The sequence below is a fragment of the Corvus kubaryi genome, unplaced genomic scaffold (assembly GCF_017639235.1).
Source record: "Corvus kubaryi isolate FWS band 111438036 unplaced genomic scaffold, C.kubaryi_AGA036_p1.0 37392, whole genome shotgun sequence".
Taxonomy (NCBI): Eukaryota; Metazoa; Chordata; class Aves; order Passeriformes; family Corvidae; genus Corvus; species Corvus kubaryi.
Window position 1 is genome coordinate 1,689,513 of NW_024581131.1, and position 26,352 is coordinate 1,715,864.

The window sequence follows — 26,352 nt, forward strand, 5'->3', positions numbered from 1 at the left end:
GCAGGCAGCTGTGGCTGGAGATGCCCTAAGACTGAGGCTGGGCAGGACCTTGAGACAGGGACTCAGACCTGCAAAGAAGACTAAAAATCAGTCCATAATGGAAAAGGGCAGTGATGGAGAACATCAGAGGCGGATGGATGAGAGCAGAATAGCAGCCCCTGTGAAAGGGACAGTGGATGAGGAAGTTGGAGCAGAGAGCAGAAGGCAGCAAGGACAAAAGTCCAGCCTCCTCGATGATGACAGAGTTTTGGGGAATTGAACTAAAAGCTTCCCTTGTGAGGAAAGTTCAGATCTGAAGAGCTCCATGGATCAGTCGTGATGTACACTGAGTTTCAGAGTCAGCTTCCAGACTGAATGTACATGGGAAATGGCCATACTTTCTTACTGATAGAAGAAGAGTAAAAATTAAATGCAATAGAAGCCAAACATAATTTCCAAAATATTTTCCTACTTTACAAAGCCAGAAGTTTAGAAGGTTTATTTTTTAAGACAGCAATAGGCAAAATGTGAAGTACTTCTCAGGAAACACCTGTGTCGTGTAAAACCAGTAACATACCAGACATAACATGGGTGGTAAACCAAATTTTTAGTGCTCTGCATTATATCATTAAATTTCTTTACTAAAATTATTTGATTAAAAAATATCAGCCTACGTCTGTTGAAACTGTCTTAGTGTCTCAGTACTGACAACAATCTTCTTTTAAAAGAAAAGGTTTTTACAACTTTCTTCCAGTAAAACACATCTGGATTTTTAACCTCATTGAAAGTTTTTAATGAGCTTTTATATCAGACTGTATTGTAATGGAATTGCTATTTATCTCCAAATTTATCCAGTTCCTCCTTTCTGGACTATCTTACATTTATCAGGGTCTTTAATTACATTCCTCTACTAGCTGACCACTACAAAAATTGAAATCCTCACCACAAATCTGTAAAAATGTTTCCACTTGCATTGGGAGACAAAAATAGAATAATTCCATGTCTTTTTGGACGGATGCCTAGCTGAAACTATGCAGGGTTTGACTGACAAGAGGATGTAGTCTTTGCTGAGAGAAGTTTCTTTAAGGTCCTTTCTATTCTTCAGGAACATTTAAGTAGATGAATGAAGAGAGGATTTATGCTAGTTTCCCTTCATTTTTGTTAACTCTGCCTGCTTTTTTGTAACTTTTGTCTCCTGCAACAAAATCTTTTCAGCTCTCCGGGCTTACCGAATATATAATCACAAGCTGGTAAGTAGTAACTTCAGAGAGTTTTGGTTTGAAATGGCACTCTATTCTTTTGTGTACAGCTGTGGTAGAGGAATAAAACCCCTTTGTGCAGATAAGAAAAAGCAGAATTATTTAAATGCTCAGTATTTGCCAGGGTTATAACTGTAAAGTGTAGTCTTTCAGTGGTGAATAAATACAGTTAACACAGAACTCAGCCTGCGAATGCAGTGGAGAGACTTTACTTGGGTAAGTTGGGAATTATTTTGCATCTGAGCGAGCTCTCCTCACTGTGCTGCACGGCACGTTATCCTTTTCCTGGGGAATGTGGATGGGAGCTTACCAAGCACAGCAGGTAATTGGCTGCTTCAGTTGGAAAAGCAGAGAAAGGATATTTGTTGGTATATACAACAAGAAAATGAGGAGAAATGGTAATTGCTATTGGGTGATAATATTTGTCCATAGTCCTCTGAGGTGTCTGTGAGATTAAACCCATAGAGGCACTTAGTAAAGGCAGTGAGTGTGTTAAATGTGAAGTATAGGCAGTTGAGCAACTTTTTCTGTCAGTGCATTTTAGGCTGGAACTTTCATATGCTTTGAATATAAGAGAGGAGGTGAATGTGTGTGTGATAACACGGCTTTTTTGAATGATTTCTCCTGCTGTTCAGGGCTTGTGTTTCTGTATCTCAGTGTACATTTTTGTGTTGCTACTTTATTTGGAATGATACCTTCATTTTGTGTGAATGGTCTTATCTGATGCCTGTGGAAAGTGAACATAGCTCAGCCTTTAGGAACTTTTTTCTGTATTTATAAACCTTGCATACGCTGTGGCAAGTATTTCCTCTTGGAAAGGAAAAGTTATTACTGGGTTAGGTACTTTTTCTCAGTTGCACATGTGGCAGTTTCTACAGGCAGACTAAAAAAAAAAGCTGTAATGGTATATGTATGGCTTTTGTTTAAAGTGGTTTATGTCCAGATAGGGTGGGGAAGTGTGTTGGCAGTGTAAAGACAGATGTACCAGGTTCCTCCTAAAACAGGGCCATTTTCATGGAAACCTCTTTGTTCTCTGCTTTTTCTCTCCCTTCTTTCTTTAACTAAATGGAGCATGTGGTTTAAAGTCAAGGCTGATAGATACAAGAATAACATAAAATCTGACTTAATTTTCATAATATTGTGTAAAACCCCACATATCTGGGGTTTGATATTCCAAAAATCTGTCCCTGTGGGTAAATATGTATGATGAATCTCCCTGGAGCTGACTGACACAAGAATATAATATTTACCTCAAAAATGTTTGCAGTTTTATGTTGCAGGATTCCAGTCCTTGGACAGTTTGATTTTAATTTGTTTCTTGAAAATCTCACCAGGAAAAATGTATACTTTGTTGGATGTTGAAATTGTGCTGCATGTGTAGAAAGAGACAAAAATGAAATATTTAATGGGTTTGGTAGGTCTACCTGGCTGTATGTAGGGAGAATACTTGGAAGACTGAAAAACAGATTATGCGTTTTTAGCATTTTACTACCTGTAACAAACAAAGGTTTGTTTCCTCCCCTTTGGTAAAGATGGAAAAGTGTTTCTTTTCTTCTTTTGTACACCCTTGTACTCTTTGAGGTGGCTTTAAGTTTTCATCAGTGTCATATGAGGTAAAATGTCTACTAAAGCATTAAGGAAAATGGGGTTAAGACATGCACTGTCTAATAAAAGAAATTAGTATTTTTTGGCAGTCATCCTTTGGCCTGTGTGATTTTTTTCCAGAGGGCACTGACATTGCTCCTAGTTTCTTCAGGACTGTCATTCTGTGTGTGGACATGTTTTTTACCCATTGACCTTTCTTATTTATTTTCTCGAATGCCAAATACTTAACGTGTCATTTCTGGCAGAAAGTTCTGGTGATCAAAGAGGAAACAAAATTGGCTTGAAGCAAGTTGCTGGAAAGGCACACACAGGATGGCACAGCCATAGAAAGTTCTTTATTTTTCCTGCAGGAATTGCGTACCAGTCCTCATACCAACTTAATGAACACAGGAGGAAGCACATACTTTCCTGGGCCTGGAAAGCAAATGTGGTCTCAGAGTGCAAGGTTTACTACCAGGATAATCAGCTAGAGTGGAGCAAGCGACCGCCTGCCAACTTTCTTTTGCCTCCTGTGTACCTGGCCCAATTAACTCCATTCTTCATTCTTCAGTCATCTCCCCAGGTAGCTACCTGGTCTTAATGGGCCATAAAACCCATGGCACTGGCCCATATGGAAATGTTTCAGGGTGTAGGGGGTGTCTTAGCCCTTTGTAGGGGTCTCTGAGACTGTCAGGGGCAACAGTGCTGTCCAAAAGGAAATTCAGAGGATGTACCTGTGCACTGGATTACTGGAAGAGTCTCTTTGGGTAACACAGGTCATGAGATGAAGGCTGGATTAGTTTGGGAGAGCCACACAGAGGACCCAGTGGAGTAACTTCAGCTAAGCACAAAGGGAAGAACTTCAGCTGGGATTAGATACGGTTGTTCTTATCTCTTAAACAAGATTTCTTCTTTGCTTCTGCCTGCCTGCCTGCCTCCCAGGAGGGGGGATTAACCATAACTTTTCTAATTGGACTTGTAAATGGATTGTGCTTAGTTACAGCAGCTCAGTTCTTTCCCTGCCATGGCCCCTGTGCTTCCTGGACTCCAACCCTCCATCTGCAGAGGTCCATGGGGTGGGAGGTAGCAGGGAGCAGATGGTCTGGTGAAAGACATTCATTCTGCAGACCTCAGATTCCAAAGACAAAGCCCTAGAAAGGCCTGAACTTCTGCAGGTGAAGCTCCGCAGGGAGAGAAAGCATGTCATGCTGTGATCCCAGCAGAAGGAAAGAGATCCACAGCTTTTGGGTAGGCTCATGCTTGAAAACATTTTAGCAGGCTTGTGACCTTTAAAAGAGATTAGAGCTAGCTATTAGTTTATTTCTACCTCCGATATTCAATTGAGTGGGCGCTCTATATTAGCTGTGAATAGTATGCAAGTGCTATTTCACAGAAACTGTGTAGAGCTAAGGAATGTATTTGATTAGCTATAACTACTCCTTGGGGTCTTCCATGGAGATGTGCTTAAGATCAGGATATAATCCAGAGCATCAGAATTGAAACTATTGATTGAAACTGGAGCAGATCACTGGGACTCTGCAAAAATTTAGGGCTAAGCCAAACTTTTCTCAGATCCTGCCTTTCTTTGCATATTTCTGAGTGTACCCTTGGAATCCAGTTGCTCTCATGAGGACTGAGAATTGGAAAGGTGGATTTCTGACTCATATTTTTCTGGGAAAATTGAGACATATTGGGATAAGACACCTGCTCTGTGTCACTCTAAGTCACCTAGGAAATTTAGAACATTTTGTGAATTTAAACCTGCCTACCTCTCCTGTCATACAGAAAAAACCTGTGGAATCAAATTTCCTTCTCAAACATTCTTATTTTTACACCTTCATCCTCAGTTAGCTCAAGTGACAAAAATCTTGTTTTGGTGGTTGTGAGCTCTTTCATGTGGAGCTGCACATGATAATTTCTGATACCAGAATTACAGCTTATCAAAATTGCAATAATTCAGAGTTACTGAGATTTTTTTTCCCCCCAGATCTAACAGAGACCAGGGAAAAGCTACTTCTAGAGAAATTATGCTGTTTTTAAATGCTCATATCGCCAGACACTGCACCCTGGCAGAGTGCCAGTGTAGTCAGTAGAGTCACATAAATTTGTCCTTGGTCAGGAAAAGCCCTCATAATTTTAAGTAAGTCATATCTACATGAAATAATAATAAAATCTGTGAACTTGTATCATACAAGCATGCCTGGAGAGGGATGAGATTAAAACTGGAGATGCTGGTACCTGTCAGATTAATTTAGTGACCTCGATTTGCAAATCCGAAGTCACTGACTTCTAGAATTCTTAGGGTAAACTAAAATGGTGATGGGTCTCTGAGAGCCAGAAACTGCTCACTCTGATGCTTTTTGTATTCTTGGTTAGGAAGGAGTTAAAACCAGTGCTGGACGTGAACTGAAATATTCAGAGTAAGAGTTTTCCAGAGGGGGCGGTGCTGATTGAGGGTGGACTTAGCACTTTCTGCTGTTCTCTTGCTCTCAAACTGTGAAAGGTGTAACAAACCCACTGGCTGTGAGGGCTCCCAAGGAATGGCTCACAAAAAAGTAATTTGGTATTGGCCTAGTTCAAGAATTCTCAAAAAAAGTCAGCCCTGGCTTTGAGCTGGAGCACAGTCCCTGGTGGCTGACAGCCATCCTGCCTTGCCCATGCCAGGCTGTCAGGCTGTCCAGCTCAGGTCCATGGGGAGCAGCACCCAAATCCTTGATTTGACTTTGTGTGTTAGCTGGGACAGAGATATGCTGCCCTGCTCAGTGCAGAGGAGCAGGGCTAGTTAAAATGTTTCACTGCTGTAATTTCAGCAGAGAAAACATGAAAAGGAATAAAAATCAGGTCATCTGGGCAGCATGGGCTCTATCTCCCATTAGGGATTTGCCACAGGAAGACAGTGCACCTTGTCTGAGGCAGGAATTCTGACTCTCGCCAGGGTTTAAACCCCCATTTCTTTCCATAGCTATGCACCAGATACACCCTCTCTCGCCAGCTTTGTGTCTCCCCTTGTGAGGATGCAATCTTGCTTCTCCAGGCAGCAGCTGCCAAGGTCCCAGTGCTGCAGGGAGGTCATTTCCAGGGCTAGACCCAGAGAGGCAAAAGCAGGAGTACTGAACAAACCTTGGCAAAAACTGATCATCCCTTGGTTAAAGTCTTTATTCCTCTGGCCTGCTGAAGGTCTGCTAAGGGAGCCAGAGCACTCATGAAGATCTGCAGCTGCCTGTGTGTGCCTGGTTAAAACTCACTCAGGCAGTATGGCTGTGTCTGTTGTCTCATCCACTCTAAAATATGTCATCCCATGTTAATGATCCTTGTCACATATGTCAGAAGTGATGTATGATTAATAAATAGGAATATTTCATGTGTTGCCTTTGATACTGCGTCAGTCAGACAGTGACAGGGCGCAAGCTGTGCTCACAGAGCCCTTACTGCAGGTGGAAACTGCACTGGGGTCCTCACTGCAGCACACCGAGCTGGTGACGAGGCATAAAAACTTGCATTCAAAAAGTGTCTTGGAAGTATTTCTTGGGAACAGAACATATTACAAGTAGTGTATTTCCAACGTGCGAGGGCCACTTTAGTAATAGCTTTTCTGTTAGCTAATTTCTGTCCTTAGGAGGAAGTGGCTTCCTTCCTCTCTTCATCTAACTCCTTTGCTGTGTTGACCTTCACCTGTATGACTCGCTCCCTGAAATCCTCTCGGGAGGATCAGTGTCAGTTCTAATAAGCCAGCTGTCACTTTACACCAAACAGAAAGTAAGTGTTTCATTTGTTAAATGGGCCAGGAGAACCCAGTGGCTTTTCCTACCATCCTCATTTTTTTCTAGGGGAAAGCGTTTTGCTTTGACGTGACTGAAAGCGCATAAAGCGGATTTGAAGCTGCAGATTTAAGTGTCTTGAATGAAGACTGCCATGTAAGGCTTTTCTTTATTTATCAGTTGTACTGAAACACGATCAGCCTTACAGCGCAGGGTCTGGGCACAATGAGTTTTCTTGTGTTTCCAGGCAGAAGATAAGGGATACGCCATGAAAGGAACACACTGGGAATGTCTTTCCTTTAGAAAGCTGCACAGGAAGACACAAGAAAAGCAAGATTGTTACACTGAGCTCTTGGCTGCCAACGCGGGGTGCAACACTGCTTCTTGTTGGGAGTTTTGCCATTGACTTGATTGCGAGCAGGACAGCTTTCCTCTGTCACAGCTGTTTATTTGTTGCTCCCCTTCCACTGCTTTTTGGTGCTGACAAGCACAACCTGTGCCTTTTCCCAGCTTGCACAGGTGGGTTATATTTACACCACTAAGCTTGGAAAGTATTTGAGAGTGGAAGTTAAGGGGAGTACTTTTTTTTGTGCCTTTTACAGAGAAGCTGGTGTCTGAATTCAGCAACTTGTGGAGCACAGGCTTTAAATGGTGCTTGACAAATGGGAAATTAGTGTATGTCACTGACTGACCACCACCGTGGAGAGCACCTTGAGACAGGAAGAGAAAGTGGCAGCTCCAACGTATGAGAGAAAGGCCATGGTTTATCTCTGTGAACCTGGAGGTTGTGTAAGTATGGCTGCTTCTGGGGATTTGACTCTCTGGTGGGGATTTTGAAGCTGAAAACAGGGCTGTGTGTGGAGCTAGATGATGACAGTGAAACATTACCTGCTGGCTCTGCAGTTAAGCTCCGTGAAGCCAGCCCCTCTTCGCAGGAGAGGCAAGGCTGCTTGGCCATGCTCCTGAGGGCAGTGGCTGCTTGGCTCTCAGGGCAGCTCAGAACCTTTTGTTCAGTATTGTTTGGAGGTACAGCATTGCAGTAACATCCCACAGGCTCTCCTTTCCCTGTGCACAGCCTCCCAGGAGCTCTTCAAACTTCTGTTGTCACTGCTGTTCCACAGGAGCCTTTGCCAACAGAGGCTAAGGGACAGCAAGCTGTTTAGTGCGTGTTACAGGAGGCTGCCCAAGCTTTACCCTGGATTTCCTTCCTGGCTGCAGAAGTGGGGAGGACAACTTGCCTCTTGTTCCTCTGGGCATTTAGTTTGTCTTTGTCTCATGATCTGCATAGGCTGGAGGCTCAGGGCCAAAATCTTTCTTCATTAGCACTCTAATTTATACTCTAAACTAAGTGTTTGCAGTAACTGAAATAGATATCTGAGAATGATTTCAAGATACTTAAATCTAGTTAAGTATCCAATGTACCTTCCCTCAGGCTGAGTGAGCTTTGAAACTGTGTATGTATGACAAATATACATGTGTCCTCCCTTGTGTGGGGAAAGGCCTTTAAAAGTTCAAATCTAAAACCCTGTGCTTGGCCCTGCTCTGCAATGAGCATCTGTAAATTGCAAAGAGGAGGTTCTGGCTTTGTTTGTTCAGATTTTATATTGGATTTTTTCTTGGATGTGTCTGCTGGATGTGTTCCTAAGGCTATGACTTGCAGAGAGTGGTGAATCTGCTATCTAGTAGTGTTTCTTCTTGTGTTTTTGTTTTTCCCCTTGGTCGACTTCAAAAAACTACAAAATGGCGCTACCTAATCTTCAGAAAAAACCTAAACAACCTACCACCAAAACTTCTGTCCATAGCAATACTGCACCCTAAAAAAATACTCTGTAGCCACTAAGCCACACAGCTTTGAATAATTCACTTTCTCAAAGACAGCTGAAGTTTGTGGCTTTTCAAGTGAATGGAACTGGAGCCCACAGAATCATTGTCTGTTCAAGCCATTGCCCAGGTGGGAAGCGGTGCTGGGTAATGAGCCAAAACTTTCTATATAAAAAGAAAAAAGGATAGCTTCATTTTCAAGAGGTCTAGGATTGGATTTATTTTAAATAAAAGTGTGTTTATAAGTGTATGACTATACAAACATATATGGAAACAACAACAGCCTGAAAAATGCGTAAGCAACAGATGTCTTTCAGCATGTGCCACTTGGATGTAAACCTAGAAACACACAGCAGGTTCTTTTGTGGTTAGATCTCATCATCTAAGGGAAGTCAAGTAATTCATAGTCTTGGTGTAATTCCTTGCTGTTGTATTTGGAAAATAGGCAACACACAATTCAAAAGATGGTTCAGACTTTTTATCTTTGATAAAACTTGGTCCCTGTCATTCCCTGTGGATGTGAGGAGAGTTGTTACTTAGGAAAGTACAGTGTTCCCTTGTGTAGGTACAAAGCTCTGCTGCCAGTTAATTCAGTATGCTCTGAGAGTACTGAAACTGGGCCACTGAACACTTGTTGATGTTTAATCAAATTGTGATTTATGGACTCAGACTTTCTTCTGAACTTTATATTACTTAGAGCCTAAGTGACAGTTTCTGTCCTAGAACAAGAAGCCCATTTTGATGTGATATAGCACATTTTTCATACAGTGAGCCTATCCATTGCAGAATTTTGTCTTGTCCCAGGTGTAGGGGTTTTACTACTTGTAGTCTGCATATATGAATTAATAAAAATATAGGTGTCCTTCTTATTAACTTGTGGTCTAGATGTGGATTTAAGGCTTTATAATCTTGGACATTAAAAAAACGCCTTGGAGGAGAGGATTTAAAACATCAGCATCCTCAAATTGTCTCTGAAAATATTCTCAATGTTTTTGGCTGGAACACCACCTTACTCTCATCATTTACATTAGCCTTTCTACAAGCCAGTTGTGAGAAAGCTTTCCCGGACAGAAAACTACCTTTCTCTGTTCCATATGTTAAGGATTAACTGGCCTAGTAACTTTAGGAATGCATTTCCCTTTCCTAACTGTATTCCTCAGAAAAATGCTGTAGGTAGGAATCCATAGCAATCACTGAGTATGATGATCCTGAATGCCCTGCTGCAGAGGCACTACCTGTGCAAAAGAGTACAGCTCTTGGGAAATGAGTTACCACAAGAAAAGAAACAAAACCAAGCCTCAGCTGGCTGGACAGTCAATACTGGATGATTTGGTGGGCAAATCTAAATCACTGCTTTTTTAGTCCAGTGTAATTTTGAAATTAGTAATGTGTTTGAAGCTGGGATAAATCTTCAGTATGCTTCCTGGTAAAGTGTCCTCTAAGCTTTCACTGCTATTTTTTTGTCCTCTGTGAATGGAGAGGCAATGAACTGCCTATGAAATGCAGAATTTGGAGACAAAATTGTGATTATGTTCTATATGTGCAATATGTGCTTTGCACTTAGAAGCTGCAACTGAACTTGTAATGAATGACCTATTGTCATAACAAGGGATGCATATTTGCATTGAATCCCATTTAGCATTTGGTTTTCTATGCTTTGGAAGGTGGGGTGATTTTTAATTGGTTTTTTTTTCTGCTCAACTAGAAATAGGTGTGCATGTTAGCTGGGTTTATTTTTAGGGGTGAATGGAGTGTGAAAAAAGAAGCTTGCCTCATAATTACTGTGTGAGTGGAAAATGTTAGGTGTATGTTAGGATTAATACAGCCAACACATGTGAGAGCTGTTTCAGTCAAACAGCAGATGGTGTAAATTCCTTAGTAAATAACTTGGAGTTAGTATTCCTCTTCTGAGTAGTATGAATCTGTCCTCTCCCCCACTTTCTTCTTTTCAGCCCTCCAAATCTGCTTTCCTTTTCTGTCTCTAAAATGATCCCCAAGCCCTCACTCTCTGTTGATCCAAAAAAGAGTACAACTTCCCATTGAGACCTTTGGAATAGCTGTGTGCAGTAAAGATTATCTCCTGTTGGACCTGTTAATCTGCAGCAAAAGTTTTGATTTATGAAATTATTTTCACGATATTCTGCAGGACCCAGCACAAGTTGCAGAAAGGTCAATGATGAAAAAGGCCTGGGTACTACACACAGGTCCAAAACAATGTAACAGTAAATTGCAGTGCTGGTAAGTGTCTTGTTGGTTTGAAGGGTGGCAATGTGACAAAAATAGAGTCATTGTCTCAGTCTGAGCGTCATGGAGAGGGTTTTGTGCAGATATGAAAGCAAAGAGAGGAAATGCTGTAAATTTTCAGTACTACTATGAAGTCTTTTACTCACCTGTTAGTGTTGCTTGTTCATAATAAAGTACAAAAGTGGTGAAACAGTTTGGTCATAGTTATGAATGTGCCACTGCTGCATTTTTTTAAAAACAAAAATAGGGCAAATACGAAAAATGGGGAGGACAGAGGTGTTGAATCTCTTTCAGTTTGATCATTTAAATTTCTAATGCTTCTGGATCTTCCATGCTCCCATCATGGTGATGAGTGGAAGTCAAACCACCACTTTCTGATGCTGATCTGGGCATGGCAATAATCAAGATGAGGTTTGATGTAGATTGACAGAAATGTTCTGGTTGCAGCACAAGTCCTTGTCCAAACTAAAGTCAAAGGTGGATGGCTGCTCTCTGGGTGCTGAGGATTTTGTTTTGTTACTGGATGAATAGATGAGAGAGAAATTTACTTTCTTTATCAAGTTTCTTCATTCAGTTGTCTTTAGGGAGCTATTTTAGGACAAAAGAAGAAAAGCAAAAGCCTTGTTCTAGAGGTGAAAAAAACAGTGGAACTTCAGAATCCTATAAACTGCTTTTTAAAAATGATCCTACTCATAGACTGCATGAGGTGAACACTATTTTTGCCTCTTTTGAGTTATAACTTTTAGTGAGAATGCAGCTGCCCGCTGTGCAGTGCTCAAGAGCAGTGCCAGAGCTCATGGACTAGTGCTCTGTTCCACCTCCCACTAAAACCCCACATACACAGAAAAATGACCTGGTGGCAGGATGTGATCCAGATAATGTCACTGGATTCAAGAATATTCTTTTCCTTCTTGTAGTTCCTGGGTGGTTTCCATGGATAAACATACCATCTAAATGAGGTACTTATAAAAATGTGCATTTTCCTAGAGTGAGGTTATTTCACAAACACCTGGTGGCAGATTTTGGAGTTATTTCTGTGCAGAGGCTGGCAATAATGCCTCAAGGACAGACAGAAGAACAGTTTTAGATTTAATCAGGTTCCCTATACCTTGAGTTCCTCTTCATGGTTTCTGCCTTTATGATCCTAGTCGACAGCTCTTGCACTTAATGAGATAATTTTGGCTTTTCTCTTGAATCTCGCATTTTTTTGGATCCAGCTAGGAAGTCTCATTATTTGTTTCTATTTTCAGCAGAAAACGGAAACTGTCCCTCTCAAAACTGGAGCACAACAAACTACATCATAAAATAGTAGTAAATAAAACTTATTATAAACCAAACAAAAACTTTGTATAGTATTGTGAATCTCTGTACCATTTTGTCAAAGGCAGACCACAGCTTAATTGAGCTTTCAAAATAGAAAAAGTAAATTAATCAAATCTATTTCTATGGAAAATAAATGAGGCACTTCTTATCACATGAATAAATTGTTCCTTTAGAATATTGTTTTGTACCATTATGGCTTCAAGTACCATTTATGTTGTCTGCTAATGAAAGGTGTCTGTAGCAGCTAACACACCAGGTGTGGAAAGGGCTCAAAATTCCCAATTCCTTTCAAAAGTGAATACAGTGTGTCAGAAAGGAGAGGAGAAGGGGGAAAAGAGTAAGGAGCTAGAACTCTTTAATAACAAGAACTAACCTGGGGAGAAAAGTTCCTATAAAAGTATAATACATAAAGACTTTTTCACACTGCCTCAAGTTTTTGTTAAAAATGTATTCAAGATTTATAAAGATTTTTTCAATTTAAAACACTTCTTTTTTTTTCCTTCTCTCTCCCCTCTCACAGCGTAGGTACCTCCAAAATACGTTGAAGAAATGGACACAGTGGTAATTGGTTTGAAGAAAATGAGATAGGGAGGCAAAAATTGAAAAATATTGCTAAAGAGGGATTTGCTTTAAGGAGGCAACTGACCCATCTCAGTGTTTTAAAAGTATTATTTGAGCTTTCAGGCTGTAGTAGCTCAATGGCTTTATTAGTTGTTGCATATACTAGATATAAGTAACTATAACTCTAGATTTTGGAGAAATACTGACGTGCAACTCTATTTGCCAAATCGATATGTTCATTACTTGTTGCGGATTTGATTCCACAAACGAAGTGCCCATGGGTGGTGATGAGATCATATCTGAAATACCAGACGAATTCTGTCATGGCTCCAGGTCTCTGCAAAGCAATGCCTGACTCCCTTTGACCTGGCTGATGGCTGGTATTTCTGGAAAGAATATTTAAGTTTGTGGATGTTCATCTTTTATTTATTTATTTTTTTTTTTCCCCTTCCCAGAAAGCCCAAAGGCCCCCAGGGCAGGGTCTTCTTGGAGGGGAGACCTGTAGTTTGGCTTGGCTTAACCTCTGATTTATTGAGGCTGAACTGCTTCACAGTTTCCAGTAAAAAACAAAAAAACACATTTGTGTCAAAGACTTTTTATTTTTATTTTGATTGCTGTGGAGTTTAACTGCCTCAAACTGGGGCCAGCCTTTGTTCTGTCTTGCAGTTAAGTAACTCTGGCATTTATGATAGCCTGCAATTACTGTACAAACTATCATTTTTCCATTTCAAAAGTTAACATTTCTCCATGCTTGCAGCATTATCTCAGATACCACAATTATGTGCATCCTCAGGAGGAGGAAATGGCTGTGGCACATCACATACTGTGGTGTGGTGAGTGTAGGGAAGTGTATTTTGGGGGTTTCTCTGATAAGTGTTCTTGTGGAGCCAGGTTTTCATAAGTGTCTGATGAGAAAAGTTAGTTCACAGCACATACTGTAATGCCTTTCCAAGGAAGGTTTGTGGCTATTCATTCTTAAGTGATTTAAACATATAGGTAGGAAGGGTAAATACAAGGTAAATTACAGCAAAAATAAACTAGTGAATACCCAAAGCCTCATGTAGTCTGAGGCACACATGAGAATGTGATCCAGGAGTCAAGAAAGACCAAAAAGTGTTTCTAAGTAGGCAATGGTCTCAAACATTTGAAATTAAATCCAATGTGCAAGGAAACCACTTCCTACAGGAACTGTTAAAAGAGCAGGTTCGCTGTGGCAGGCCTGGGAAAACAGTGCTGTGCTTGATTTGTTTGTTCTGATTTGCTCTTTGGCTTCCTGGAATTTTTGGAGTTCAAGCTCAAATATGTGGTACCTACAAGCAAAGCAAGAATAAATCCCTACCTTGCCTTTTTGTCAGGGGTTTGCTATTTATTTTTTCAGGCAATCTGCAATCTGCATATGACACAGAGCACGTGGGAAGGCAGGGATTTTCGTCATTGGTCTCAGATGAGCTGAGTTCCTGATGGCTTCAGTGCTCTGGAAACTGAGGGATATTTGCAGATGGATTTGGATTTATAAGATGTGCTGCAAAAATAGATGCAATTTTAACGAAACCTTTCACAAGAGGCATATAAATTCTTCTGCCTTTTGCCAATGTATTAACTAGGGATGTTGAAAAGTTGTGTCAGTCTCTCCTTTGCCAGAAGCTGTGGGGGAGAGCTATGTTACAGCCTTTAAGTATGACAGCTTTCTATTCTTGTAGAGCTAATCTGTCAAGTCAATTTTTTCATGACCAACTTTTTACAGGTATGTAGATTAATTCTTTATTATATAAATGTAGTCCAAGGTCACTGTTAGTTTATTTTTCTTTAACATTAACATAGAAGTAAGTGTAACCTGTTCTAATGCTTTGATGGTTTGATGTACTAGGATGGCCAAATACTTCAGTTTTTCTTTTTGCTCTTTCATGACTTTGAGACAGCTGGTAAACACTTGCTTCATTCTGCATAAAGGATGGAATCAGCTGTGTTTATTGTTGAACAATGTAGTGTTGATTTGGTGAAGAAGAGATTAAAAAGACCCAGGGAAATACAATCCCAAAGCTTGGCTGACATCACTGTTTGGCAGCCCATTTAATATAGGAAGCCTTGTCTCCTCCTCAGAGTTCTTTGGAGTTCAGGAGAGGCCTGTCTTGTATTCACTCTGCTTGTCCTGGTCTGATCCATGGCTTTGCTCTCGTGTGGTGGAGGGAAGGCTGCAAAACCTTCCTGCTGCAGCATCACTACCTAAGGCCTTCTCTCCCAAAGACCACACACTGCATTTTATGTGGCTTCTGCTGTAATAAATCACATAAAGCAGCCCCTCATACAGGGCTTGTAAAAGCTGACTTTTTGTTTTGTCTAAATGGTGGTCTGAATAGTGCCTGTACTCCATGCACCTGTCGGGTATTAATAGGAGAAAAACAGGATACAGTTTAAAACTTGTATTTTATAATGTTGTCCATTTTAGTGTTGCCATGGAAGGTGACACCACCTTGAAAAGAGAGATTTACTCTGATTTTAGTTTGTGTGGGTAATGATATGTTCACATGAGAAGTAATTAAATGCACAATGGTTTCTTAATATATTTATAAAAAAATAGTGGATGGCCAGTTAGGTAAATTAATCACAAAATGATGAAAAGTCTAGTAGAAATCTAATTATGAGTGAAAATAGATTCAGTTCTGCAGATGTGGGCAACAGAGCTGGTGTAGGGTAGGGAGCACAAGTCCTGTGAGGAATGGCTGAGGGAGCTGGGAGAAGAGGAGGCTCAGGGGAGACCTTTTTGCTCTTTGCAACCACCTGAGAAGAGATGTGGGGTTGGTCTCTTCTCTCAGGCAACTAATGACAAGATGAGAAGAAATGGCCTCAGGCTGCAGCAGGGGAGGTTCAAGCTGGACATCAGGAGAATTTCTTCACTGAAATGGTTGAGTGTTTGGAATGGGTGGAGTTGCTATCCCTGGAAGTGTTGAAGAAATGACTGATGTGGCTCTTAGTGCTATGGTTTAGTTGACAATGTGGTGATCGATCAAGGGTTGGACTTCATGATCTTGGAGGTGTTTTCCAACCTTGATGATTCTATGAAATATCTGTAGTCCCTTTAATATCTTGGATGGATAAAAGCTCTCTTGGTGCCATCAGAAAGGTTTTCTGCTTGATAAACTTAGCACAAGTGTCTGATGTCTCAGTTTGACAGTAACCTTGCTTGTTTGAGCAGGCAGTGTGATATCAGGGAGGGCAGTAACCTTCAATGTGTTACTAAAACAATCAGATTTTGCCTTTCTGCACAAGTACACAGCGTGTGTAGAGTGAACAAAGCCCTCCTCTGCCTTTTACTCTCAGTTTAATCTGCTAAGAAAGATGAGGCATTGCCTTTAATGAGCCCAAGAAGTAGCTATGCTCATTCTCATGCCCCTTTAAAGCAAAAAGTAGCCAGATGTGGCTCTGATTCTTATGGTAGTTGGGTGCAGTCTCTCCTTGGACTGTGAGCACTATTTTGTAGTGTTGCCCTCAACTATTATGCAAATAGATCAAAACCAGTAATACAGTAAATACACTAAATATAAATATACTAAATACACTAAATATATACACTAAAATATAAGGAAATAGTGGGAAAACACTCATTGTTTATGGTTTGTCCAAAATACTCTTCTGAAGTAAAAAAGTGATGCAGAATGGGTCTTCAGTGAGATTGTTTAAATGTTGAGCAGGTGGCCAAAGTTCTGTGCAAGTCAGCTCAGTTGACAGGGATCCATCACAGTTCAGAGCTGATCAGTATCAGTTCACAAGCTGAAAATACTGGTATGAAACTTGTTGTGTCTCACTGTATGTGGCTGTAACTTATACTTTTCTGCAACAGCACCTTGAAAGTCCAGCCTTTAAAGTGCCACTAGAAATTATAGGTAGTAATGTCATTAGATCCAGGTAGGTTTTTTAACACTGCAATATCAAAGGAATATTCCCTGGTCCAACAAAACTTTGGTGAGGAATGAAGTGCTTGTGTTGGCAAGAAGTTGGTAGGTTCACTTGATAAAGAATATCTTTTTTCTTTCTATTTTAATTAAAATGAGGGTACAATTTTACATCCTACCATATTGTTTTCCTAGTAAACTGCCTTTCAAATCACAGTGTGAGTTTTCAATTTTGATGTTCAAAATACCCATTTGTGCCAGTAATTTCTGTATGGGGAGCAGAAGCTGACTGATTAAGTTGCATATGCTTGTGAGCCACCATGCTGTGTCACCCCCACAGTGTGCTGACACAGTGTTCATGTGTTTGAACAGTCTTTTCCCACAGATATGTAGCTCTTGCATCACCTCTTTTTACCAAAAACAGGACAGTATGTGCACAGACTCTGTAGGATATTGGTAAAGAATGAAACAAACTTGCATATAACCAAAAGCAGCCTTTATTTTCTACCCTTGTTCTCTTTTCTTGGTTTTCCTTTTTTTTTCCCTAAATGATAAACTAATTTTTATCTGAGCTTGAGTTGTGATATAATTGTTCCTTGTTCAACTTGTTATTCACAAATCCTCTCCACTTGTGTTATTTTTTTCTACATGAATCCATGTTGTCATTTGCAAGACCATCGTTTGCCTACAACTACATTATTTTTGGTACTGCTTCTTCATTGAGACATATGTCTAAAGACTCAGTGGCTGTGTATTTTGTTTTGAATTTGAAAGCTGTGAAAGGTCTGTACAGCCCATTTCTGTGTCTTTTACTTTATCATTGGAAATAGATTGCCAGCTACAATCTGTATGTATTTAATTTGTCAAAAAAAAAGTGTTGGCCAAATTTTCACATTTTAGACTTATTCAATTTACCTTAATGGTCTTTAACTGAGAGTTATGTTCACACAGTAGAGGATAAAATAGACTGAAATTTTTTCTCAGAGCTATTAAATTTTTTCCACTTGATGAGTTCCCATCTAGTCCAGAAAATACAGGTTTTTGAGTGTGTCCAGTGTCCCTATCAATTCTGGCAGCAGAGAGCTAGATTGCTTAGGGTTATTGGAAGATAAAGGAACAGTGCAAAGCAAGGAATGTGAAGAGGAATGTGGTTATTTCTGCATGGCAGAAACTTGCTTTATTTGACAAAGAACATGCTCAAGCCTTAATGAAATGGTTTGGCTTTAAGCACACACTCTGTATCTTCCTGGCTAGACGTGTATTTTGCAGAATCAGGGTGTGAGTGACTCACTGGGCTGCACAAGAACCAGTGACAGAATGGAACTTGTGCTCTAAGCAGAGAAATCCCATGTCATGGAAAGCATGTCACTTCCACATGAGCTACTGGGGGCAATAGCTTCCATGTAGACCTTAAGGTAGGTGGGCTACGCAGCCATCCCCTCTGAGGCATTAAAACAACGTTCTGAATCTAAGCTATTGCATGAGGGGCATGTTCTATTCAGTATTGCTGTTACTAGGAGTTTCTGTACCAGATTTCTCTTGAATGTCTTCAAGAGTTGTGTCAAAGCCTTAGAAACCTTGGTACTCTAAGCATTTCAATGGTGAAACAGCAGCTGTGCTGAGACAAGCCAGAGGTAGCACATGCACAAACCGTGGGGTGTCTGGGGGAGTTAAAGGCAAGTGTCAAAGGACAACACAACCGATTTCAGTGAAGACTCACAAGCAGCTTGTCTGGGAAGTGCTGAGGCTGCTGGCCCTAATGTAGCAAAGCATTTCAACAGGTGTCCGGTTTTAAACTTGTCAGATTTTTCATTTTGTTTCGTATGAGCATCCTTAAGTAGTTTGCTGGATTGGGATCCTGGCAGGACTGAAACCTTAAATATCTTTGCACATTAAGCAGCATAAGTTATAGCAAGAATTTCTTTGAATTTGCAGCTTTTTAAAAAATTCTGTAAGATGGTTATACTGTTTCCCTATTGGTAGTTCCTGCTTCTTTTGGTGCTTGAAAGAATTCACTGGGTTTTATAATATTTAAGAGTCTACATTTTCTTCCTACTAGATATGCAAACATGTTTAAAGAGCTTGGAAAAAAAAGAGAGACCAATCAATAAACCCTGCAAAACTAATACTGATGAAAAATACACCTCTTGCACAGCTTTGAGGCTGTCCAGAGAAAAAATTGCAGTCTTGTCAAACAAGCCATCACAGAGAAGCACTTATTTGTTTTCTGGCCTGCCAAAAAAAAAAAAAAAAAAGTGATTTTGAGAGCTATATTTGCACTTAGCATGGAGGCAAAGATAAAGCACATCTAGCAACAGCTCAGCTGAGCTCAGCTTATCTGAGCTGTAAGAACTCACACTTAACAGCAAACCATCATAAATGATGGATTAGCTCTACAAAATGAGTGCTGTTGAGCTTGATTCTGCTTATGTTTCGTGATTACATTGCACATCTTTGTGTTTCTCTGGTGATGATACCTTTCCCTTTTGTGAAGTTTCTTCATGCTGTTGTTGTATATTATCGAAGAAGGAATTGGGAGACTGGATGGCAAATACTGAATGCAATGCATTTTTCAAAAGATGTTAGTTGTTTGCCAAAACTAGCTGAATTAAATGACTTTACAGCATAGAACAGCATATGTTTCTTTTGGCTGATGAGAAGAAAGCTGAAGGAAGGCTGGGAGAGCTCTCATGATTCAGGCAGCAGGACCTGGACTGTAGTTGCCCAGTTTGCACTATTGTAGCTTGCAGGTTTCCTGCTGTTCCTCTAAAACAGATTTTTCACATTGATTGAGGGTCTCTTGGCTTGAAAGGAGGGAGAATACAGCAGTTTTTCAGTGCAGAAGGGGGGTGTTCCAGCTGTAGGTTCTCTGTTTGCCTGAGATGGACTTCAGCAGTTTCCAATATTGAAAACTGGGACAAGCAAAAAAAAAAAACGTAGAGGACATGATTTCATAAAGAATTTTACTTACTAGAAAAAAGAAAAGTATTTAAATGCAGATCTTTTGGAAATAAACACTATTACTGCTGTTCCTCCAGCTGGTTAGATTTAAACTTGTAATTACAGAAGCATACCCAATAAGCTGGCCCCCAAAATATGATACTGGTTGCCTCAGTCACATCCCAGACCTGACTATTATCTTGAGGTTGCAAAGGTTTTCCAAAGGGATGAATTTGCCCTTTCATTTCTCTTCCAAAAATTCCATTCTAGTAATGAAACATGATCTCAGCTTTTACTCCTTGTTCCAGTGGAAGCAAAAGGAATTAAGTCTACTTTCAGCATTATGTCAGCTGCTGGTCAAGGCTTTGGTTAATGATCTGAATCTATGGTGGTATCCAAGTCTGCAGGTAGGCCAGTATTCACAAGAACTGTGAAATAAGTAGAACCCTGCACCATCCACCCCCTTCCTGGTGAGTCTATTAATTCAATGATGGTAAAGGTCTCTTGGAGCAATTCTTTGACATTAGCTCTGCTTGTTTGTCTTTGTTCAGGTTACTGAAGGGGGAGCACGTGGGAGATGTAGAAGTGTCTTGGGCAATATGTATGTGGCATTTTTAAAAAATTATTATTATTTTTGTTTGTTTTTTGTTGTTTTTTTTCTCATGAGAAGTTTCTGCACTCAATGCAGTGTGAGTGCAAAGTATCTGTGCGGGGCTAAAGCATTTACTGCTTTCCAGCCCTCCACTCTGCAGGTGTGCAGCAGGCACGAATGCACTCAACAGTCCTATAGAGAACTTGAAAAAGTGCCTTATGGGATAAATGTTTGCTTGTTTATTGGGATGGATTAAAAGACAGAAAAGTAAATGTCATGTCTAAGTACTAAGATGTGCTGCTGTGCTGTGTAAAACAAATTGAACTTTACATCTAGATTGCATTAGTGCGCTGCCTTCTTTGCTAGTCACGATTTATAGTTTTGAAAAATACTTTCAAGCCCTAATTATGAGCATTTCTTTAGTCACATAATTTGAAGGAACAGTTTATGGTTTAAAAGGGAAGGATTTTTTCTTATTCATCTTTTGGTTCATGTCTTTACTTTTTATATTTCTTGGACTTAAATGTTCTTGTAACTGTTACAAGGTGAAGTGAATGCCAGAATAAAAATCTCAGTCTTTGACTGGAAATGAACATTGCCTTCTTTCACAGTAATAAGAATATTTGTTCTTTGTTTTCCTTAAGTCAGTTTATTTTAATTATGATGGTAATTAATTTTTCTTTTAACTAATGAAATATCAGTTGATTTTAATAATAAGTTTTGTGTGGTCTAAGTTCTTTTAGTATCAGCTCACAATAAATTGTTCGTTCCTACAAGTTATGGATAAAGTTGCAAAATTTTTGTAAGAGCAGCTAAATGCTTTTCTGCTTTATGACATCTTTTCAAATAATTTTGATTTTAAAATTATTCTTCATGTACCTTATTTAATAGTGAAAACAAACGATTTTTTTAAACTAGCTTGGTATTGATAAATTCTTAATATTTACAGAATATAAATGTTATCCTTCTGGGTCATATACTTTTCGACTATGCTGATCATACAGGAAAGCAGCTTTTCATTTTCCCTTAGTGGTCCAATGCTGCAAAATAAAACCAGTGTACAAGGGAAAGGAAGTGTACCTTGAGTACACTGAGTGTGTGGGGCAGTGGTACCCAGAGGTGCTGCATTTTCCCCGCAGTTTGCTGTGTTGCATGTGCTGAATTCTGGTTTGTTGCCTACTTCAGAGCAGAGTGTAAAAATTTCAGAGCAAGTAGAATAGCTGTAAATTTATAATAAAATAATGGACCATAGCACAGTATTTTTAGATTCCAATTCTCTATAGCAAAAGGAGTGAGCCATATTTTCAGCTGGTGAAAGCTGGCACTGCTCCATGATTGCTCTTTTGTTGATATCCATGCTGTCCTCCAGTAAAACAGAAGCTGTTTATCCACTGTAGGTTATGTTCATAATGAATCTATATCAGAACACAGTTTTACTTCGGAAAAGTAACTTTTTAGTTCATATGTCAGATGTGAGCTTTGTATTTATTCTGGAGTCCATATTTTACCCAGAAAATGAGTGTTTGCAAATTTGGAAAATATTTCTGATTTTTTTTTTTTTGTGATGCTTCTTAATTTTAAAATCTGATCCTTTGAATCTGATCTGATTTCTTGAGGGTTTTTGTTCTTCAGCATCTGCTTTATGAGGCCTACTGGCATGTGGAGGAAAAAAATATTTTAAGACTTGTTCAGTAGAATGAAGTGGCCTGTTGATCATTAACCGTCTTCAAAAGACAGATGGAGTACCACCAACAGATTAAACAGGTGGAAAATGTCTACACAAGAACTTTGCTGTAATCAGAAACAAACCATTAGAAACTGTTGTGGGGAAGTCTTTGAGGGCTGGCTGGGTTATACACTTTCCCAGGCACTGCAGTTGGGAAAACCAACCTGTTGAGAGTCCAGCCTGCAAATAATTAAAACTAGGTCAATTTGTTCTCAAAGATCATGATCTGAGCAATTTTGAAACATGAGCTTTCTTCATCTAAAGAAACTGCACTGGTAAGCATACACTGCATATAGGATTTGAGCATGCCTTTCCAGCCCCAGTGCAAGGGAGTTGGAAGTGTTTGATTGTACCAACAATGGACTTACCTTTTGGTATTTCATTTTTTCCGGCTGCTGTTTGTTACAGGCCAGGTGAAGTGTTTCAGGATGGGTGGTTGATTGTTTTTTTTGAAAAGAAGTATTCACAATGTGTCACAAAAAATCGTTTTGATGTTGTGTGATGGAGCAGGCAGATGAAAGGATTGACGTCAGTCCCTGCCACAGCAGTGACAGACTGAAACATGTGCTCCTGTTTTTTGAACTTGTGTCTTTATCAGTACCAGTTCACACATTGATGTGTAAACTGTTAGAGGCAAAAGCCAGCTCCTGGGAGTCTGCAGTCACTAATACCACCTCAGGCTGAGGACTGGGGGTTTATTTTATTTTAAAGCCATGGTATTTAATGTCAGTCTTTGTTTTGGAGCCTGAAGAGTGTGTATTGGATTCTGGAACTCCTGTTTCAAATATAACGTTGAAATGACAAATTTACTCCCTGCCTGTTGGAACAGGGTTTAGTTTTGATTTGTTTCTAAGCTGTTTAGAACAGAAAGAAAATGAAGATAGAAGAATACCTAGCCTGTGCTGGAAACTTTGGTTTTCTTTGCTGTAGTAGTGAAGATGGTGATGAGGCTACTTTAGTCCCTCTACACACAGTGCTTGCATACATCCACATGAAATCCCACCAGGAAGGTCTGAGTGGCTGCAATAGCTACACTGAGAAAAGAAAGGCAAAAAGTGAGCTTGAAACACTCTGTGTAGTGATTTTTGCATATTTGATCTCTCATCTTAAGAAACACACTTTGGTTTTTCTAGATCTGATTTCTGTCCCTTACAGTTTCTGCTTACTCTCTCCCACAGTCCACAACTATTCTGCCAAATGAAAATGAGAAAATATACTAACTGTGTCTGTACTGAGGAAGTGGTTTGCCATATGAAACCTATAAATGCTGATACCAAAACTATAGTTGATTATACGGATGTGGGCCCTGGTAAAAAGAAAAATGGGGTCTGTTTGCTAGCTAAAGGGAAAAATTTTGCTGCTGCCTAGGCTTTTTGCCAAGGCACAGCTGAAGTAACAGTATTTTAGGTGTGTGTTGTGTGGGAGACTTTTGTCCCTTTGATTTTTATATAAAAGTTCTCGTATGAACATGGCTGTGAACAAAGAGCGAGTCTGGTTTGATCTCACATTGTCATGGACTTGCAAGTGAAAAGGTGAGTGCAGACTTTGACAACTGAGCATGGGACAGGGCTCCCAGTGCTGCCTTCAGCCCTGAGTCGGTGCTGCTCATCTCCCTGGCATGGCTGCAGTGGAGCGTGGGCAGACCCAAGGCAGATGCTGCTCTTGAGATTGCTGTTGCAGTGCTGGTGAGGGGGTTTGACAGCTGGAAGTGGTCAGAGGAGCAATTGCTGGCAGCAGAGTGGGAGACAAAACTGTGGTGTGTGTGTACCTGCAGAGCTCCATCCTCTCTGCTTTCTCCAAGTGTCCATGCTATCCAGCAGGAATCTTCCTGCCAGCCCTGAGTTAGAGCAGCTATTTAATATAAACATTGGTTCTCATCCAGGGAAAATGTAGATCGGGGAACATGAGGTGGATAAAAAGTTGGATTTCCCTAGAAATATTAGAATAAGGTCATGATGCATGGCACTGTTAGATACCAGTGTAGAGTCAGTGAGGTGCAGAGCTTTACTCATCTCTCAAACTGAGACTTGCTGTTGAAATTCTGTCATCTTTCCAACTTATGAGGTATAAACTTTGTTACTTTTATACCCACATTATTTATTTTTTTTTTTTTTTAGCTGGGACGTGCACTTTGCTGTAAGCTAGAAAATCAGTTAATCAATAGAATTTCTTTAAAGAAAATAGTAGCAATGAATATTCAGCAGTTGTAAAAATGCTCTTGAGATTGCCATCTAATAGAGGTGAAATAAAAAGTGGAAGCTGATTAGAGTTCCAGAAAATGGGATATTCATCTATTTATAGGAATTTGAGGCTTCATATGCCAGGTTTTATAACATCCTTGATTTTAAGCACTTCTGGAAAAATCATTAAATGAAGGAAAAGTAAGAGGTATGTTAAAAGAGCCAAATTATGTTGATTTACAAAAGAAAAATTCAGCCAACGTGAATTGCAAAATGTAACACTGTGCTGTGTCTGAAATGTGCTCTCATCATTGCTGAAACATTGCCCCATGCCAGGGACTTACTGTCTCCAGCACGGACTGATGTCCTAAGCATGAGATACAACGGGACTTTTCATGGTGCATCTTCTTTATTTACATGGTCATTTTCAATGAAAGTGCCTCCCCAGAGGAGACTTTTCTTTTAAATCTATTTTCTTGCACTCTTTTTGTGTTTGAATGCTCTTGCCTCTCCCATTTCTAGCTCCTCTCCTTTGGAGAACATCTGTGGGACTTGTGAAATGAAGATGACCTTTGGTTGCTGTGAAAATGTAAAAAAAAGTTTCTGGACTTCCACTTCTATGGAGATGTATTAAAGAGCTCCTGACATTGTGGGAGACCTGGAAACCCTCAGGGAGTTTTTGTACCTTGTGTTTGGTTATATTAAAAATACTCTGCATATAATTTTTTAAATCTAAACATGTACAAATTATGAAATTAAGTGCTGTTATAGGGTGACATACTCAATATCACATGTGGAAATGTTGCCTGGTTTTTTATTTATCTAAGTATTACTTCAGCTAGAAAACAATGTCAAGGGTTTTGAGAGGAAAAAGGGCTCAAAACAAAACTAAGCAGGGCTTGATATTATGTGAGCAGAGATGGGCTGTTCATGTTGCTTATCATGGTGCTGTTTTCCAGCTGATGTGTGTGCCTGACCCTTAATGTCTGTGAATTGTGATGTTGATGCAAATGCAGCGCACCTGCCTCAGGTGGAGTGAAATCGTGCACTGTATTTTGGTATAATTTCACTTACATATGAAGGATGTTCAGGTGCTTTGTAAATAACACTTGCAAATCAGGTCTATTTGTAGCAGTTATGTCCTTGTACTGGAGAAAGTTGTGCACAGTATGGACAGGGCCCCTGCTTGGGACAGCAGGGACTGGCTAGGAAGTGGGGCTGAGGACAGGAGCTGTGAGCATCAACATTCCTGCCTGCACCATCTGAGAGGAGGTGATGTCAAGTGACTCATCCTAGGCCAAATCATTCCTTCCAATCGTTGCTCTTGTATTTTCTTGGCAGCAGTATGGCCACATTATCAGGCCAACTTGGCCGTGTTGTCACTGCTGGTGGGAGTGGCCCACTACAGCCTGGCCCAGGGGAAGGGAAGATTTCTCTGTGAAGAGATGAGGGAAAACTCAGCTGCAACATGGGCTCCCCCTGCCTCCTCCACTTCAGTGTCTTCTAATTTTTGCTACTCCAAGCAGCATATTCTGAGCAACTGCTCAAAATCTGAGCAGCTGAGCAGAAATTTTGAACACTCAATACTGCTTGGTGGTGTTTTGATGTGTAGCAATTTTACTGGCAATGTACCTTGAATGTCTCAGTTCCTCTGAGCTTTCCTGTTTGGCTCTCTGGGGGGATTTTGGAACTAGAAAAATATAAATGTTCTCTATTTGGTGTAGAGAAGTCTATTCTGGTGAATTAAGTTATTAAAAATGTGGATCCAGGTTCATGTTGTCCTTGCATTTTGTCATCTGTGATTTTTTAGATTTCCTTTTGATCATTTCACCTTCCTGTGTGATTTCAAGCGCCACACAAAGTGTTTTCACTCTTCTTAACTACTAGATGAAGGATTGGCCTGCAGTCTATTTCAGTGCCTTTCAGGCAGGTGATTTTTCAGTGGAAATTAACTGTGGAATGTTTCAGAGGGTCATCACAGGTTTAAAGGATTTAAGTCCAAGCCACTTCCTTGTGCACCAGAGGGAATGTCAGCAGATATGTTTAGTCTGAGAGCAGGAGGGTGAACAAGGAAGACATTGTATGAAGGGCTGTAGGTTGAGCAGCGCTAGCCACCAGGGACTGAAAGACCAGAGTGTTGCTTATTAAGGTCTAGAACTGTTATTACTCTTGTATTGCCATAGCATCTGAAAAGTATTTAAAGGGGAGGGGATTTTCTGCAAATAATAATGGAGCAATCTTTGCCTAGTAAAAATTGGCATAGCTTAGATCCATCGAGAACCTTGACTAAAATGTTCTTAATGTGTTTGGTTCTGGTAGAGCTAGAATCTACAACGTAGTAATTCATAAGAGGGTGAAGGTAGGTAGGAAAATGAGCAATAAGAATTGATTTGCAGAAAATAGGATGTGCAGGCCTTTCCTAGGAATTCAGGAGTTATGTGTAGGAGGCCTTTTGAATAATCTGGCCAGCATTGTTGGTTATAAGGCACCAAATA

At 40.1% G+C, this 26,352-nt stretch overlaps 1 protein-coding gene across 2 annotated transcripts in view; it reads left to right on the plus strand.

The window, feature by feature from the left end:
* The first annotated feature begins 948 nt into the window (after positions 1 to 948).
* Positions 949 to 26,352, plus strand: part of INSC (INSC spindle orientation adaptor protein) — a 132,528-nt gene continuing 107,124 nt past the window's right edge. The window contains exons 1-3 of one of the 2 annotated variants that reach the window (XM_042038690.1): positions 949 to 1,229; positions 6,650 to 7,099; positions 7,185 to 7,369. The gene's annotated coding sequence lies outside the window, so the exon portion shown is untranslated. The remainder of the gene's footprint in view (positions 1,230 to 6,649; positions 7,100 to 7,184; positions 7,370 to 26,352) is intronic. The other variant, XM_042038691.1, reaches the window with a different exon arrangement.